General features: G+C 48.6%; 1 pseudogene; it reads right to left on the bottom strand.

Annotated features, from left to right (window-relative positions):
* Nucleotides 1-11,307: 11,307 nt before the first annotated feature.
* Nucleotides 11,308-16,169, bottom strand: LOC138401704 (cytochrome b-c1 complex subunit Rieske, mitochondrial-like; annotated as a pseudogene).
* Between the last annotated feature and the right edge of the window lie 442 nt (nt 16,170-16,611).

Raw genomic sequence — 16,611 nt, 5'->3', positions numbered from 1 at the left:
GGTTTGGGTTTGTGTTCTTGCATTTACGCTTACAATGTGACCATGGGAAAAAGCGCACATTCTCTGAGTTTGGGTCTCGCCATCTATCTCACAGGGATGATGTCAGCACCAATTCATCAGGCAATTTACATACAGTACTTAGCGCCGTGACTGGCACAGATGGCAGTCAGCAAACGGTAATTATCAATTGAAGAATCCAGTGACTCTGACTTGCTGAACTGAGGTCTAGCTTTGTTTCTGCATCTATGTTTGACACTTTCCCCATCTGATGCACACTCAGCCGCCCTAAGGAAATCCAAGGTCCAGCATCTCTTAGAGTTCCCTAGCTCCTTACTTGCATAAATCCAATTTGAGGGTTGTTTGAGGGGCTGGGAAGACACAAAATGTTTCCTTGTGTTTCTACTTAGTAGAACTAATTATGACAAACAGGAAAACATCCTTACTTATTTATTGATGCAGAACAAATAATCAAAACAGTAAAACCAACCTCACAGGAAGTTTATAAACACAGAAAAGAAATGAAGAATACTCCGGAAACAGGAGGTGCTGTCTTTGTTCATTTGTCTGAAATAAAAATGTGCTGCTCATCTGCAATCCCTGTCATCACACCCTGTGATGAGGGGATCCAGTGGGTTCTCACTGTCGATTTCCTCTCGTTCCACTGAAAGGAAAAACATTTAGGTTTTTTGTTTGATGCTCACAATTGGACTTTTTATGCAATTGAAACCTCCCTGAGGGGTTAGAAACCCCAACATCCCATGTCTAAAGCAAAATGTCTGTTCTCCTGCGAAGGGCTCCGTGAAGCGTGTTTATTGTCGAGGTCAATATCTTCTGCCCTGACTTCCCCTTGCCAAAGCACACTTACAGAGAGTCAGGTCTGACACGTTGCTGGAGCGTCTGCAATCTGACCGTCTTACTGCTTTCCTCCGTGACAGCAAGCTTGCCAGTTTTATTTTGCACTTTATCTTTTTTTCCAATCAATAACTAGTGTTTGAGATACTACAGTAGATACTGAGGCCAGCAGACAGTATATGCTAATCAATTTTTAATTATAGCTTTAATTTTATATGACGCCATTTAATTTTATTGGATGTATTAAAGTGAAGCTGTCAGATCACAGGATCTACTGCTCGGGCCAGGGTGAGAAATGTCCCCGGGGTCGCATGCAGGTGTATGACACTATTAAGAAGGTCATAAGCGAGTGAGTGTTACAGGGTGCATATTGTGCCCATAAATGTCACATATTGCCTGAGTGACTGGAGCGGTCTTCTCACGGGCAGCGTATGAGCGAGTGGAGCTCCGAGCTCCGTGCAGCTCAAAGACTGAGCGGGACCTGAGCCGCAGGCTGAGAGTGAGATCCGGTGTTGCCACCAACTTGCCTCGTGGCCTTGGTTAAGTATGTCATTTTACTTTTTTGAGCCTCAGATTCTACATCAGTAAAATGGGGATAATGTCAGCTTATGCTTCTTAAGGAAAAACAAAAAGCAATCCAGACTGAGCTAGGATTGTTGCCGTTAACCATCCTGCCCCAAACTTGAAAGGAAGGGCAGAAGGAAAGAAGTGGGGGGAGGGAGGGAGTGAAGGGGGGGAAGGAAGGACATGAGGGACAGGGCTGGTGCCCCGCCCTCCTCCCCACAGTCCCTCCCCCAGGCTCCCGTTTCCTTTAGTTTCCGACAGTCTGAGCACTGCCTGCAGGTCAGGGCCACTCTACCTCCAAGAGCAGAGACTGGATTGTATTCCTGCAAATTCTACCTGCAAATTCCCAGATATGAGTTCTGTTCCAGAGCCCTCCTCAGGACCACGTGGAAGCTGTGACTTCTGAAATGCCATCCTTGCCGCGCTTCGTCCCCCTTGAGTTCTGCCTCCCGTACTGTCTGCGGAGCTCTCCAGAGCATACTTTCTTAGTAAAGTCCTTGCACACGAATCCTTTATTCAGTAAATGAGGAAAAATGGATCTAAGACCGGGAAAAAGAGCTGGAAAGGCAGATCCGGTCACAGGCCAAGAGAAATCTTTATCCAAGATTTGAAAGGCAGAGATACTTTACACCAAGATTTCTCCATCAATTGTCATCCGTATGTGTGTGGGTGTGTACATATGTTTGTGCAGAATGTTACAGACTGTTCTCTCATTGTAGCAGGCTCTAAAGCTCCTGAACAAAGAATCAAGTGGGATGGAATGGCATTGAGATAACATCCAATTGTCTAACAGAAGCAGTATTGTCAGAAGGAATCTGTATTCCTATGATAGAACTACCTGACTGGGTTTCCAGAACTGGCCACAAATGCCACATGTAGCCAACCATTAATCAAATAGAAAGGGTTCACCTGCACAGAAAATAGAATGTGGAGCTTCCTAAAGTGGCATGTAATCAATTAAGCAGAGCAACGTAATGACCAGTGGCATAAAATTGCATTGAATGTGTTTCCAAATGGCAGAGAAATGTGTGAAGTTGCTTACTGTCTTAATTTCTACCGTGATTCCTGTCCATGAGGCAGAAGGAACACACTCTTTAGACTCGTGGGATTTGGAAAGACTTTCAAGAGATTTTTGACAGTCATCTTTGGGCAGACTTGAGGCTCCCTGAGAGACATCAGTCCAGGAGGTTTGTTTTGCTGCCTTCTCTGTTGATTTCCTTTGACCCAGCCTACATGTCATCTTGCCCAGGAAACCCCTGTTCTCCTGAATAGAATGAATGACGCCCCTGCCAAGCACCTCCCAATTTTATTTGCACTTTTCCTGTGGCACTTATGTCTTTACACTGACTGGCTGGGTACACACTCGTCTCTCTAATGCAGCTCTTCTCAATCTTGCGTTCATTCTGTTGATCACTACTAAGCATACCGAGCGGTCAGTGTGCAGACCATGCATCTAAGCGTGCTACTCTGTCTGCTTCGTGTCCACACTCTGCTAAGCACAAGGTGATTGGAGGCGAACAAAGCACCGAGGCTCCTGCCCGGGCACCTGGCTGTCTATTGAGGGGAGAAAGTCGTAGCTGAAATAATTCCTGGTCAAGAGCCACAGTGGAAATGAAATCAAATGATGTGATAGGAAGTAGCTGTGAGGAAGATAGTGGGAACTGGGTTTCAGGAACACTTCAAGGAGGAGACACTTTAACAGAGAGAAGCTAGGCAGGAGAAGGTGTTGGCAGGGGGAGTGAGCCAGGGAAAGGGAGAAGCAATTTGCTGAGAAGCTTCCTGAAACAAGGAGAAGAACAGCGTGACTGAGGCATAGTGGGGAGGGTGCAAACTGGCAGGTAATAAGGTCAGGAAGGTGGCAGGAGCCAGACCAGCAGGACCGTGTGACTGTAGGAGGAAGCTTAGATTTCCTACGACAGGAAGCCATGCTGGGACATTCTTTTTGTTTCCTCTGTGTGATCTGTCCTTGAGAGATGGTCACTAATGTGTGCCCAGGTACCTGGATAATTTCAAGTGCTGTAAGTCAGCAGGTGAGGACCTGCCAGAGAGCAGGCCGCTGCCGTTAAGCGGGCAGCATTCCTTTAGCTAAAGCTTTAGGCTGAGACCTATGGCTTCCAACAGAAAACTCACCAGACAGAGGGCCTCCGTCCCACCTCAGCCCAGGGTGCCCACTCGACCCCACGGCCCCTCATTCTAGGTCAGACTCTCCAGATTCATACCCTATTCCGATGGGTTTTTTTTTTCTTTCTGTTGCTTCATCTCAGAAGTTGGGACTGCATCTCACTAGCTCCTATGGCAGGTGTGTGGCAGACAAATACTAAATCAGGAGTTGCAGACTCAAATACCTGTAGGGCCAGGGGAGTGGCGTGGATGAGCCAAGAGGCCCCGGCAGGAGCCACGGTGTCTGGGAGGGAGACCCTGGCCTCAGGAGTCAGCTGCTGCCCATTCAGACGTGTCAGCACTGGCAAAACATCTGAGTTTTCGTGAAGAGCTGGAAATCCATACCACTACATAAACTCTCTGGATCGGGAATATTCATAATTAATTCACCTTTTTAACACTGTGTGGGTTAGATACGTCTATTAGCCAAATAATAATAAGAACAAACAGAATAATTACCGAGTGCCAGGGACCCTTGCAAGCATTTCCGCATCTATTAACTGCAGTAACCCTAACGGCCCTGGGAGGCAGGCACCATCTTACCCCCATTTTCTGGGTGGGAAAACTGCAGTACAGACAGATTAAGTAATTTGCCTAAAGTCACTTAGCAGGCGAGTGAGAGCCTGGGGTCTGGAGCGAGCCTGAGTGTGACTTGAAGGCCCTGCTCTTTGGGGCTATGCCATCTGCAGGTCGGGCTGGGCAGCTTCCACCCAGAGCACACTGTGCCCATGTGGCACCTAAAACGGAGCTCTGGCTCCTCTCTGTCACCTGCTGGGCAGTCGGCCTGAAGACCAGAGCTGGCTGGCCAAGACGGGCCGAGAGCATTTCCTGAGTGGGGAGCAGCTTCACCCTGGACATTCAGGCCTCCTCAGGACCCGAGGTGGCGCAGTGCCCCATTCAACTGCCACCCTTGCTGTTTCAGCCGGGAGGCATGAGGTCACCCTTAGCTCCATCATGCACCGGCAGTGTGATCGTGGGTTGCACAGCCAACTCTGCACTGGCAAGACCTGAGAGTGTCTCCTAAAATGCCGCGCCCTGGGAGGTCATCTCGCCTCACCCTCCGAGACAACAGGAGAGGGCTTGGCACCCTGCTGGGCTCCGAGGAAACACTGAGTAACTGTTAGCTGTTGTTGAGCATCCGCTGCCTGGCCTTCAGGGATGGTACCTTGTCTGCAAAATGGTACCGAGAATGAGAGTGTGCGACAGCCACCTCTGGGCTGTGGGGTCCCGTGGAATACCTGACGGGAGGCTGGGACCGGGCACGGCACACAGTGAGCACACGGAGCGCGTTCCCAGCCCTTGGTGCAGCCGTCACCTCCTGCCCGGTCGGGCATCGTGGGTGCCTAGCAGTGCCTGGCAGCAAAGGTTCCTTTCACAGGATGCCACCAGCTCTGACCACACTATTTGGATGTGTCCCTCAGTCTGAAAACAGCTCTGCGTGATAAGCATTTCTGCCCAATTCCTTGCGGTTGACACACAATGCTGCCTTGATGCAGCTGGTCTTGAAAGGAAAGGGTCGCACAAACACGTGTTTCCTCCCGCAGAGCTTTCGAGGGAGGGCTTGGCCCTGCTGGTTGGGGGAACATGGAATACGGTGTGGGGCACGGGGCAGGTCTGGGATCCCAGCTGCTAGGCAGGACTCCGCCTGAACCAGCCACCCAGGAGGTGGCGCTGTGCCCAAGGGCCCACATGCACCTTCCCGTCCATTCAGCCGCAGCTCCAGGATCTGCGTCAGGAACAGGAAGAGAAAGGCACAGCCCTCATCCCAGGACAGCTCACGGAGGAGACAGGCCCTTAGCAAGTCAGGGTGGCCTAGGTGTACCATGGAGTTCTGCTCAGCCACGAAAAACAGTGGTGATCTAGCACCTCTGTATTATCCTGGATAGAGCTGGAGCCCATTCTTCGAAATGAAATATCACAAGAATGGAAAAGCAAGCACCACAGGTACTCGCCATCAAATTAGTATTAACTGATTAACACTTAAGTGCACATATAGTAACAACTTTCATCAGGTGTTGGGCAGGTGGGAGGGGGAGGAGGGGACGGGTATTTTCACACCTAATGGGTGCGGTGCGCACCGTCTAGGGGATGGCCGCGCTTGAAGCTCTGACTCGGGTGGGGCAAAGGCAATGTATGTAACCCACACATTTGTACCCCTGTAATATGCTGAAATAAAAAAAAATTTTTTTTTTTTTTTTGAGACAGAGTCTCACTCTGTTGCCCAGGCTAGAGTGAGTGCCGTGGCATCAGCCTAGCTCACAGCAACCTCAAACTCCTGAGCTCAAGCAATCCTCCTGTCTCAGCCTCCCGAGTAGCTGGGACTACAGGCATGCGCCACCATGCCCGGCTAATTTTTTCTATATATATTTTTAGCTGTCCATATAATTTCTTTCTATTTTTAGTAGAGATGGGGTCTCGCTCTTGCTCAGGCTGGTCTCGAACTCCTGAGCTCAAACGATCCGCCCACCTCGGCCTCCCAGAGTGCTAGGATTACAGGCGTGAGCCACCGCGCCCGGCCGAAATAAAAAAAATTTTAAAAAAAGAAGGTGGTATGAGATTCACTGCTGTGAGGGAGGGAAAGGCCAGGTCCAATCTGCAGGCTTCCCTGCCAGATTAGCAACTCCTCAAAACAAGCACCTACCTTAGACATCTTCACATGAGTAATCAGAGCTGAAGGTGTAATAGATGCCCAGTAAAAATCTGTGGATTCAAAACGCAAGTACACAACAACGCAAGGTGACTCCAGATTTAGAAATCTCAACACATACAAACACCAGATTAGAGATATTTTACAAAAGGAACCTTCCCACGTCCTGAACATTTGCCGCATGATCCTTGTAAACCCCCACCACTCACACGTAGTGTTTAACAAAAAAGGAGCCGGTGATGGCTACGAAGGCCTTCAGGAGCCCGGAAGCCGGCAAAGGAAGTTGCCCCTCTGAATGTGGGGAGTCAAAGCCACGGTGGGATTTGGTATTTATACAAATCCTCTTGCTGTGAAACAAGCAGTTGGCCCTTCTGGGGAGAGCTGCGTCTCCTCGGGGACTTTTTGTTCAGAGTGGCCAGAAAGTTGGCAACAGCCAAGTCTTTCAGTAGTTAATTATGGCTCCAAAGCGCAGGGCAAGGAAACCAGTGGGTGGGGAACGGCCTCCCGGCTGGGCTGGGTCCAAGGCTGCCAGTTCCCAGGACTTCGTCTAGGTCATCTCAGGCCCAAGCTTTGGGCAAGTTTCCAAAACTGGGGCCTCCCTGGGAGCTTGGGAACGAGGCCAGGTTCCTGTGCATCCTCTGTCAAGACAAGGTTGTAGGCCGGGCGCGGTGGCTCACGCCTGTAATCCTAGCACTCTGGGAGGCCGAGGCGGGTGGATCGCTCGAGGTCAGGAGTTCAAGACCAGCCTGAGCAAGAGCGAGACCCCGTCTCTACGAAAAATAGAAAGACATTATATGGACAACTAAAAATCTATATAGAAAAAATTAGCCAGGCATAGTGGCGCATGCCTGTAGTCCCAGCTCCTCGGGAGGCTGAGGCAGTAGGATCGCTTAAGCCGAGGAGTCTGAGGTTGCTGTGAGCTAGGCTGACGCCACGGCACTCACTCTAGCCTGGGCAACAAAGTGAGACTCTGTCTCAACAACAACAACAAAAAAAAGACAAGGTTGTAAAATGAGTCTCCTAGTTTCATACTGCGATGAAAAGCTGAGAGTGCAGAACTTGAAAAACAATTAAAAGCTCTGAAGAATGTTGAAGAATTGAGCAGTTAGAATACATGAATGGATGCATTAAAAATGACAGTAATAATTAGTCCTTGAATATATACCACTTATATAACTTTGCATTTCTCACATATTATCTCATTAATTCTCATTTTTAATAATTTATTTATTTATTTATTTTGAGACAGAGTCTCACTCTGTTGCCTGGGCTAGAGTGCCATGGCATCAGCCTAGCTCAAAGCAACCTTAAACTCGTGGGCTCAAGCGATCCTCCTGCCTCAGCCTCCCGAGTAGCTGGGACTACAGCCATGCGCCACCATGCCCGGCTGATTTTTTTTTTCTATATGTATTTTTATCTGTCCAAATCATTTCTTTCTATTTTTAGTGGAGACAGGGTCTCACTCTTGCTCAGGCTGGTCTGGAACTCCTGACCTCAAGTGATCCTCCTGCCTCGGCCTCCCAGAGTGCTAGGATTACAGGCATGAGCCTCATTTTTAATAATTTAAAATTGAGTTTGTGTGCACGTGAGTTTTCATGGAAGCTTCATGATCATGCTGGGTTATTTTCACAGGACTGTAGAAGCCTTTGCAGAGACATTGTAAAGATTTGTCCTAATTCATGAAGCAAAGAAATTTTGAAGGAAAAAGTTAACCTGCTATTTCCTGTTTCTCCCCACCCAATACCAGGAATCCATTTTGCTCCCTTGGGGCTCCCCCCAGGCTTTGCTTGCCCTTGCCTTCCCCCAAGCCTCCAACTCTGACACTAGGTTTGTGTACCTGCTTCTCACATCCTCAGGGACTCCTGCAAGATCCCAGGCCTGGCCGTTTATTTTTGAGCCTCTGGTGCCTAGTCCAATGCTCATTAAATGCACAAATTAATGGATGGCTCATAAATGAGTGAATACTGACATAATCAATACTGTGGTATCATAAGGAATATGTTTGTTCTTTTTCATTGTTCTTGTCACAGAGCTCTTAAAACCCTCGGAATTTTCTGAGTGATAGGTGTGTCTTTTATCCATAGCGAGCTCCCTTCCCTAATACCTGAGTTTATGCTAACAAGGTGACTTAGGGTGGGGCCCCTAGATCGCCCCAGGGTGGAGCTAGCCAACAAGACCAGGTGAGGAGGGGTGAGCTTTCAGTGCCACCGCAGACCCATAGAGAGGAGTAAGGCAGGCTGCAGAGCAAGCGCTATAAAAACTCCCAGACGACAGGACGCCGTGAGCTTCGGGGCTGCTGAGCACTTGCAGGTGCCGAGAGGGCGGCCACCCAGAGACGGCCTGGGGACTCCGGCCCCGGGTCTATCCTGTGCGGCTCTCGACCGGCTCTTCATCTGTGTCCTTTACGCCATCCTTTATGATAACTGGCAAACGTGTTTCCCTGAGTCTTGTGAGCCGTCCCAGCAAATTAATCAAACCCAAGGAAAGAGTGGTTCGAACCCCAAATTTATAGCCGGACTGGCCAGAAATACAGAGGCACCCCACTGCCCGTGATTAGTGTCTGACGTGGGGGGCAGCCTTGTGGGGCTGAGCCCTTACCCTGTGGGACCTGAAACTAATGCTGCAGATGAGAGACAGTAACAGACCTGTTAAGATTAAACTAGCAGAGTCTGGGGATCGATCTGGGCCTGGGGGAGGAGGCGATGGGAAGGAGGCAGGGAGGACCAGCAAGTCTTTAGATGGCCAAGTCGGCTACTAGGTAGATGGGGAGGCCCACCTGCAACGAAGTTGGTTTATGGGACACAGAGATGACCTCCTTTCCTTTCAGACACTGAGTTTAAGGTGTTCACGGGACACCCACGCAGACATGTCCAGCCAACAGCTGAACGTGAGTACGAACCTCAGGGAAGTGGCCGGGGGGAGTCACTAGCAAACAGATGGTGTCAGGACAGGGGCCAAGGATACCATTCTGAACAATACGGACAATTATTTTGGGTCAATATACAAAATGTACTCAAATTCAAATGACATGAAAATACTGTGGGAATGAACAATGACTCCTGACATTCAGATAAATAGCATGTTCCCATTGTTTAGAAAAATGAGGACACCAAAAGCACATTTTGATCCCAAGCCATAAATATCAAATAAGGACAAAAGCCCTCTATACAATTAGATTGAGTAAAACGCTTTAAAAGGGTATGTTCAGAAAGACCAAAGTAAATTTGACACTATCTCTAACAATACAAAATTTTCAAAAAGGCCGGTTTTTATAACACTTCTTAAACAATAATGAAAAGCCATGGCTCTCGGGATTGCCCCAGGAATTACGCCCAGTACAAAGCAGTCCATGTTAATGGTCTGACGTCAGAACGCAAACTGGTCAGGTTTCCCCCGATATCTAGGATTTTGTTTCCACAGAATAGTCAGAAAGGTGACACAGGTCTGCTCTGTCCGTTTATCAAGGTCCTGTCACTGTGGAATACAGACTTCTCTTAAAAACTAGACGGGTTACTGGGATTTAGCAGCAACCCACTGTCAAACTCAAAATACGACAGACGTAAGCGGCCCCCACGTGCGGCAATCCCAGCACAAAGCGCCTGCGATGCAACCCGCAGGGGCCTGCAAGCTTCCTACGCGGTCCTCCGCTGCGGCAGATGCTAACGCAAGGGTGCTCGGGCTTCCAGATAGGAAAACGCGAAGCATTTCAAGGCGCAGCTGCGGGGGACGCAGCAATGTGGGGTATCAGTATCTCCACGGGACGGGCTGCCGTGACAGTTTTGGCAGCACAATTCTGTGTGTGTGGACCCGCGGCCCCCTCACAATTGAACATTTTGCATTCTACTCTGCCACCCCCAGTGGGGGCCCCTCCACTGTCTGCAGACACGGAACAGAAAATACTTTTACGAGTCCCACCAACTGTCATACCTGCCAATTTTGTTTCTAGAATGATGAAAAATGAACCAAACACTTATATCTGTTCATAAGCACAGAAACTCTGACATTTTCCTTTCTGGTACAAACACCTAACTGCTAACATTAAAGACTGGAACCCTGGATGGTCAGTCCCTTGGTCAGACCCAACCACTTCTGCCATTTTACACGTGCACATGTGATCACGAGGTGGACCCAGGAAAGTGCACTACAGACCCACCTCCAAACAGCAAGGACAGGACACGCCTGTCAGAAAGATTCCCAGCAGAGGGCAGAGCCCACCCCCAGTTCCCAGGGGGAACGTCAGACAGACCTTAAGTCTTGTTTCTCCCGTGTAACTGGAGGCAGGAGGAAGACAGACGTGAATTCTGACAAGCTGTGGCCACCCCACCCCTGCACAGTGAAAAGTGCTCAGTGGCCACAAACACCTCACAGTGTAATCAAGCAAACCAGCAGGATCGTTTTTGCACAAAGACAGTATTAGGTCTAAGACGCTGCCTTTCTGCCTCTTGACAGAGTGGACGTAGCTTTGGGGACACGAACACACACGATGCCGAACGAGGGAGGCAGCAGAGCAGCACTGCCATTTTGGAGCTTCTCTCAGATACATCACACCACTGCCTCTTCAAACTGAAGAACTGTAAATACTAACTTACAGCCGTCGGGAATGACTGCGATTTCCTGGCCTGTCACTTGAGCAGAAAGCCAGCTAGCCAGACCTGGAGAGAAACCCTAGAACGACTAATGCCTCACTCAGAACTCACTCGCTAGATCACACAGTTACCACACAGACTGCCGTACACCACACAGCGGCAGGCGGAAAACACAGCCAAGACTTTCACTAAGTCCCGCGAAAAACTACTGTCTCTGCCAATACCACAAACACCTCCCAGGACTTGGGAGATAACCAGCTAATTTTACCTCATTTAACACTGAGCTGCAAAGCCCAAAGCTCAAAGAATCTGTGTGCCTGAAACAAAGTAGGAAACAAATATTTGGGCAAGAAAATAGATGACAAAGTCAATTACAGATTTCACAAATATCTCGTACACCAGTCTGTAATTTTTAACTAGAATTAGCTAACAGACACTGCACCTTTGGAGTGTATGACCGAGCTTAGCAACACTTAACAGTGGCTTTATCAACTGAATGCTTGGAAGTATTCAACATTAAATTCAATTTATTTCACATTAATGTTTACAAATACATTATTAGCAATTCTTAAATATTTCAAATCAAGCAACCTGAAGCACAGAAGGCTTGCTCTCAAACAATTTTCTGAGGTGACATGAAGACTGCGAGAAGCCCGTGACTTGAGCCCAGGTCTCTAACCAACAATCACTATATCGTCGCTGGTGAACTCGTAGGAGGGAACTTCGAGGTTGAGCGGGGCGGGCCCCTTCCTGATCCTGCCAGACGCGTCATAGTGTGACCCATGGCAGGGGCAGTAATAGCCACCGAAATCTCCTGCATTTGCGATGGGCACACAGCCAAGGTGAGTGCAGACCCCGATCAGGATGACCCACTCGGGCTTCTTCACTCGCTCTAGATCGTGCTGTGGGTCCCTCAGCTGGGACACTTCGACTGCAGCTTCCTGGTCGATTTCCGTCTTGGTTCTGTGGCGCACAAACGGGTTTGCCTCTCCACTTGAAAGCCATGTTCTTGCCTTCTGGAATATTGGGCAATTTGATCTTAATTTTGGACATGGCCAACACGTCAGCAGAAGCGCTCATGCTGGACACGAACTGGGAGACGACATTCTTGGCAACGTAGGCGACACCCACGGTAGTTGTTGCAGTTATCAAGTAGGAGAAGCCTCTCCTGGCTTCGCTGCTCTCTTTGGAAGACTTTGTGCCATCTAGAACCTCAGTGCGCCAACAGTCAGAGAAGTCACGCACTCTGACGTCTGTCTGGGACTAACAAACAGAGGCAGGGACTGCAAGACAGAAGGTTAAAAAACACAATTACACAAGTATCCTGAAAGGGCTTCACTCAGGAAACAGACCTTTACGGAGTCACAAATCAAACTCTAAAAATGTGAAATGTGGCACTTACTGGGTCTAAGGAATAGTCGAATTGGCAGTGGTAGAATATAAGATACTAAAAACGAAATGAAGTCAACCACTGCCTATCGTATTGCTATGAAACTACAAGACAGTATTTGTAAATTGAGCTCCTCCTGGTTGAACACTGCTGTTTCAGGACTTATAACATCTCAGTGCATCGAGTTTAAAAAGTTAAACAGCACAATAAATAGCAATATTTCAAAGTTCCTAAAATTTCAATGGCCAAGGTATAGTGTACACTCAAGCTAAATAACTCCCATATTCTCTGGACTAGAAGGGATGCTAGAACTCATCTAGTCTACCCAGTAAGTTCGTGTGTGATCATCTTATGAAGGCAAATGTCTAACGGTTATATTCTTACCTATGTGCTCTCTAAAAGAACTGTTCAAAATTCATAAAATACTAATTATAAGATAATAAACATTCTGTGAGCTGTAAGTATAACTATAGTTGCAGAAAATTTAAAGATTTCTATTTTAGACCCTAGGGGATAAATTAGTATTACTTGGGTAGAAAAGGACATCCTTATCAGAATAGGCAGCTCTCAAAATAAAATGAAATCTGTAAAAGAACTAATTATTTCAATTTAGCAGGGAAAAAAAAAGCAAAATTTTCACGTATCCCCCTTGTCAATGAAGGGCAATAGCCTCTACGACAGCAGGGAAATTACCTTTTTCGCTGCTTCTGGTCTCTCAACCGGATACTTCTACTGCAGGCCAAAAGTTTGTGTCAAATGAATGCTAAGTAAGCAAATAATTGCTGTCTATGTAGTACTCTGGGAGCAAGTAGTTTGTTTTAAAGAAAAGTTCTTCTCTCCCATAACATTTTTTCAATGTCTGACAAAAAGAAAATGAATTTACTAGTACCACTTTTAAGTATGTTTCAGGAAGCAAATCTCTTTGCAAATTGTATATTTGTCTTAGGAAATTTGCCACAAGGTTTTCTTTTTAGAAAAAGGGACACTAAAATGTCCTCACTTTTAGAAAATGTGTGGCTTCCAAAATAAAGGTGCACATACAGAATATATTTTCACTATTTTAAATTGCAATTCCACCTTGGTCTACTAGCCTGCCTCACCCTAACATATTGTACCTCTTTGAGCAGTCAAGCATCACAATACACAATACTCCCAACTGCTTTTCACATGGTTCCTGAGGTCAGTAACTTTATGGAAGCCACAAGTATTCACAAACAATAACGAAACCTATCAAAATGACTCTATGTACTTTCTGACCAACCCAACCATTTCTTGGAGGGGACCAGGACACAGGCAGTGAGTGGCAACTTGAGATTCACATTTATGGTTTTGTGGAATCAAAGTGACATCACCTCATGCACTACTGTACCTAATGCTAACCTGTCAGTGTAGACTGGCATTTGGAATCAAGCATAAATTACTTTCCCCTAGCACTGCCTCGGATTATACAAAAAATATGTGTTTCATACCTAAAAGATAAACGAATCAAAAGTTCATACTTCTACATTAAAAAGAGTATCCACACCCCTTAGCAGTACACAAGGAAATGTACAAGAACACGAAATAGAATGGCTTTGCCATTCTCATTCAGAGACTTGGTGGCAACGGTCTACTCCCACTCTAACAGGTTACACTTCACTGGTCTACACCATCAAGAGCCCTCAAGAAATTAAACTGCCATGTTGCAAAAATCATTCTCTAAATATTTACATGAGCTGCATTAGGTCTTTTAGTAGCAAAGATAACAGATTTAATTGTAACCTAAAACAAAATCATATACTCAAAGGAAATATCTAGAAATGGAGAAAAATTAAGGCATTTTAATTAAACAAGTTTTTTTAAGGTGATCTCTGATGAGCATTGGCAATCTGCATAAAGGAGTAATAGTACAACTTTCCTCCCCAACTCAAGGATCTTTTCCTGATCCAACCCCTCTGATCATATCCACCACTACCCAGCCTTCCGTAAACCATTTAGACAGGAGATTTTACTGTGAACTTAAGCTAAAAGCTCAAGGCATGATGACAGAAAAGAGGTTTTTACCTTATGGTTCTATATTATTTGCCTGTTTTGGGAAAAATATTTCAATACAACAGGTAAGTCTCCAATTTTCAGAAGAAACCCTTCAGTCATCTGACGAATTCCAAAGACATTTTTACCTTTGCTATTGAAATTTCTCCTCCCTTCCTGTTTCTCACATCCAGGCCCTGAGAACAGGCTTGGAATGGGCCAGGACCCCATTCCTGCCCTGCACAGGTTCTCCAAAATCCACTGGTGCTCTTTAGCAAACATTCATCCACGTATACTTTGCACCAAACCATATGCAAAATCCGAGGTAGTGGGAGATAGAAAAACAAAGGAGACATTCTCTATGCCCTTAAGCTCAAGGTCAGAGGAACTGCCAATAAACACAATAGAGAGAGGAAAGTGTTATGTGCTATAAAGACATAAACAAATCAGCAAATGTGAAATTGTATTTACTTGATCCTTGAGATTGAAAGGATAGATAAGGAAAACACGTGGACATGTGAACACCGAGTGGAAGAGCCGCTAACAGTGCAGAATAGGGTGAATAAAGGCAGAGCGAAGAGTGGGGGCAACTTGGTTGCCAGGGAAGGGAAGTTTCACAGACTCAGCCGTCAATGGGGCCAGGCGGGTAACACAATAAAGCAGGCCTGGCGAGGACCGTGACAAAGTGGAGAAGAGCACCGGTTCCAACTGTGGGGACAGCTAACACACAGCACACTAGACTTTTCCTGTGTAAAAATTACAGCTCAGTGTTCCCAGCTTCCAACATTTCCAAGCGATGCCATAAGTCGTCCTAATGTTTTAAAGCCACAGTCTGCCTGCAGGCCCACTGCCCACAGGTCGCCATCGCTCCATCCCCAGCACAGCGCGTGTAAAGAAGAGGGTGGAACACAAGGGGCGGACGACGACGGGGATCTGCGGACAGAGGGTGTGGAAAGGCCGCTGGGAAGGGCCCGCGGCTAACACAGCCTGGTCAAACCCACGCTGTCACGACCACACCGTGTAGCCTCGTGCAAGTTATTTTACCTCGTTTTCTCGTCTGTAAGACGGGCACGTCATCAAACTTTGCTTGTTCTTCTCGAGGATTAAACTGATCGTGTTGTGACACTATCCCGTAACTGACCTTGCGTGTGTGGTTTTGGGGGTGGGGCGAAGGGAGGTTTAGGGGAAAGACACTGAAGGCATCAGTAGTGGCAAAGGGGCCAACTTCACACACACTAACAGTTCAATTTTTACGCATTTATTAAGTGCCCAAACTGTGCTAATGACTTTATGCACAGTTTTCCCATCTAAGCCTCACGACATCCCTACCAAATTGGTAATAACCACGAAACCATTTCGCAGAAAATGCTTAGAAACCTGGCCAAGGTCAAACAACCTGTGAGCAACACACTGTGTCAGGACTTTGCTGGACGCAGTAGGACTCCAGCTCCTGAACCTGACCAATGAGCACAAAGTTTGGCCAGCGGATGGGAGCCCCGCTGGCCGTCGAGAGAAAGGCGACAGAAAGAGGCCTGGAACGCCAGCGCTCAGCATCGCTCGAGCTCACGCAACCCGCAGCGTCCCGCAGGTGAGGACGCCGAGGGCAGAGGTGGCGCGGGCGCCTGGCCAAGGTCGCCGCGGCCCAACGACTTCCGCAGAGGCTTCTGCTCCACACTCCCGCGTCCTCCTCGGCTGCTCTACAGGCCCAGGGCCGGGGGAGCGAGAACGATGACGCCCTTCAGCCCCCAGTCGCTCCCCGCAGCCCGGCTCACCACTGAGGCTCACGGAGGCCACCCCGTGCCGTCGCACTGGCCGGCCACTCAGCGACTCCCGGCACGGGAAGGGCTGCTTCGCGTCCAGGCACCGCCGCCTGCACCAGAGGCCGCAGCGCGCCCGCCACCCCGCGGGACGTGGCGGACAGGACGGCCGCGAACGAGCCCGAGCGAGCGGCGACCGACATGGCGACAACCGCTTCAACCGCCAGGCCGGCCACAGGGACGACCGTCCGCCCGCGACGCAGGCGCGAGAAGGCGCAGGAGTCGCAGGACCCGTGACGTCAGCGCGCCGGCGGAAGCGGAGTCTCACAGCGCGGGCGGACCTGGGGAGGCGCGGCGTGGGGGCGGGGCTCCAAGCCGGCGCGGAGGTGGGCGGGGCGCAGAGGCGGGGCTATGAGCCCGCGCACAGGTGGGCGGGGCGGGGCTTGCTGCGCCACCTGGCGGTCGGGCGCCTGGCGGTCTGGTCTCGGCTCTGCCAGGAAGGCGGCGGAGAGACCCCCGGAACGTCAGTGTTCCGACTTTATGGTCCTTTAGAATAAAAACCTTCATCTAGGGTGACCTAAGCCAGGAGTGGTGGCGCCTGCAGTGCCAGCTGCTCGGGAGGCTGAGGCAGGAGGGTCACTGGAG

Source organism: Eulemur rufifrons, chromosome 21 (genome assembly GCF_041146395.1).
Source record: "Eulemur rufifrons isolate Redbay chromosome 21, OSU_ERuf_1, whole genome shotgun sequence".
NCBI lineage: Eukaryota > Metazoa > Chordata > Mammalia > Primates > Lemuridae > Eulemur > Eulemur rufifrons.
This window is presented reverse-complemented; position numbering and strand designations above follow the sequence as displayed.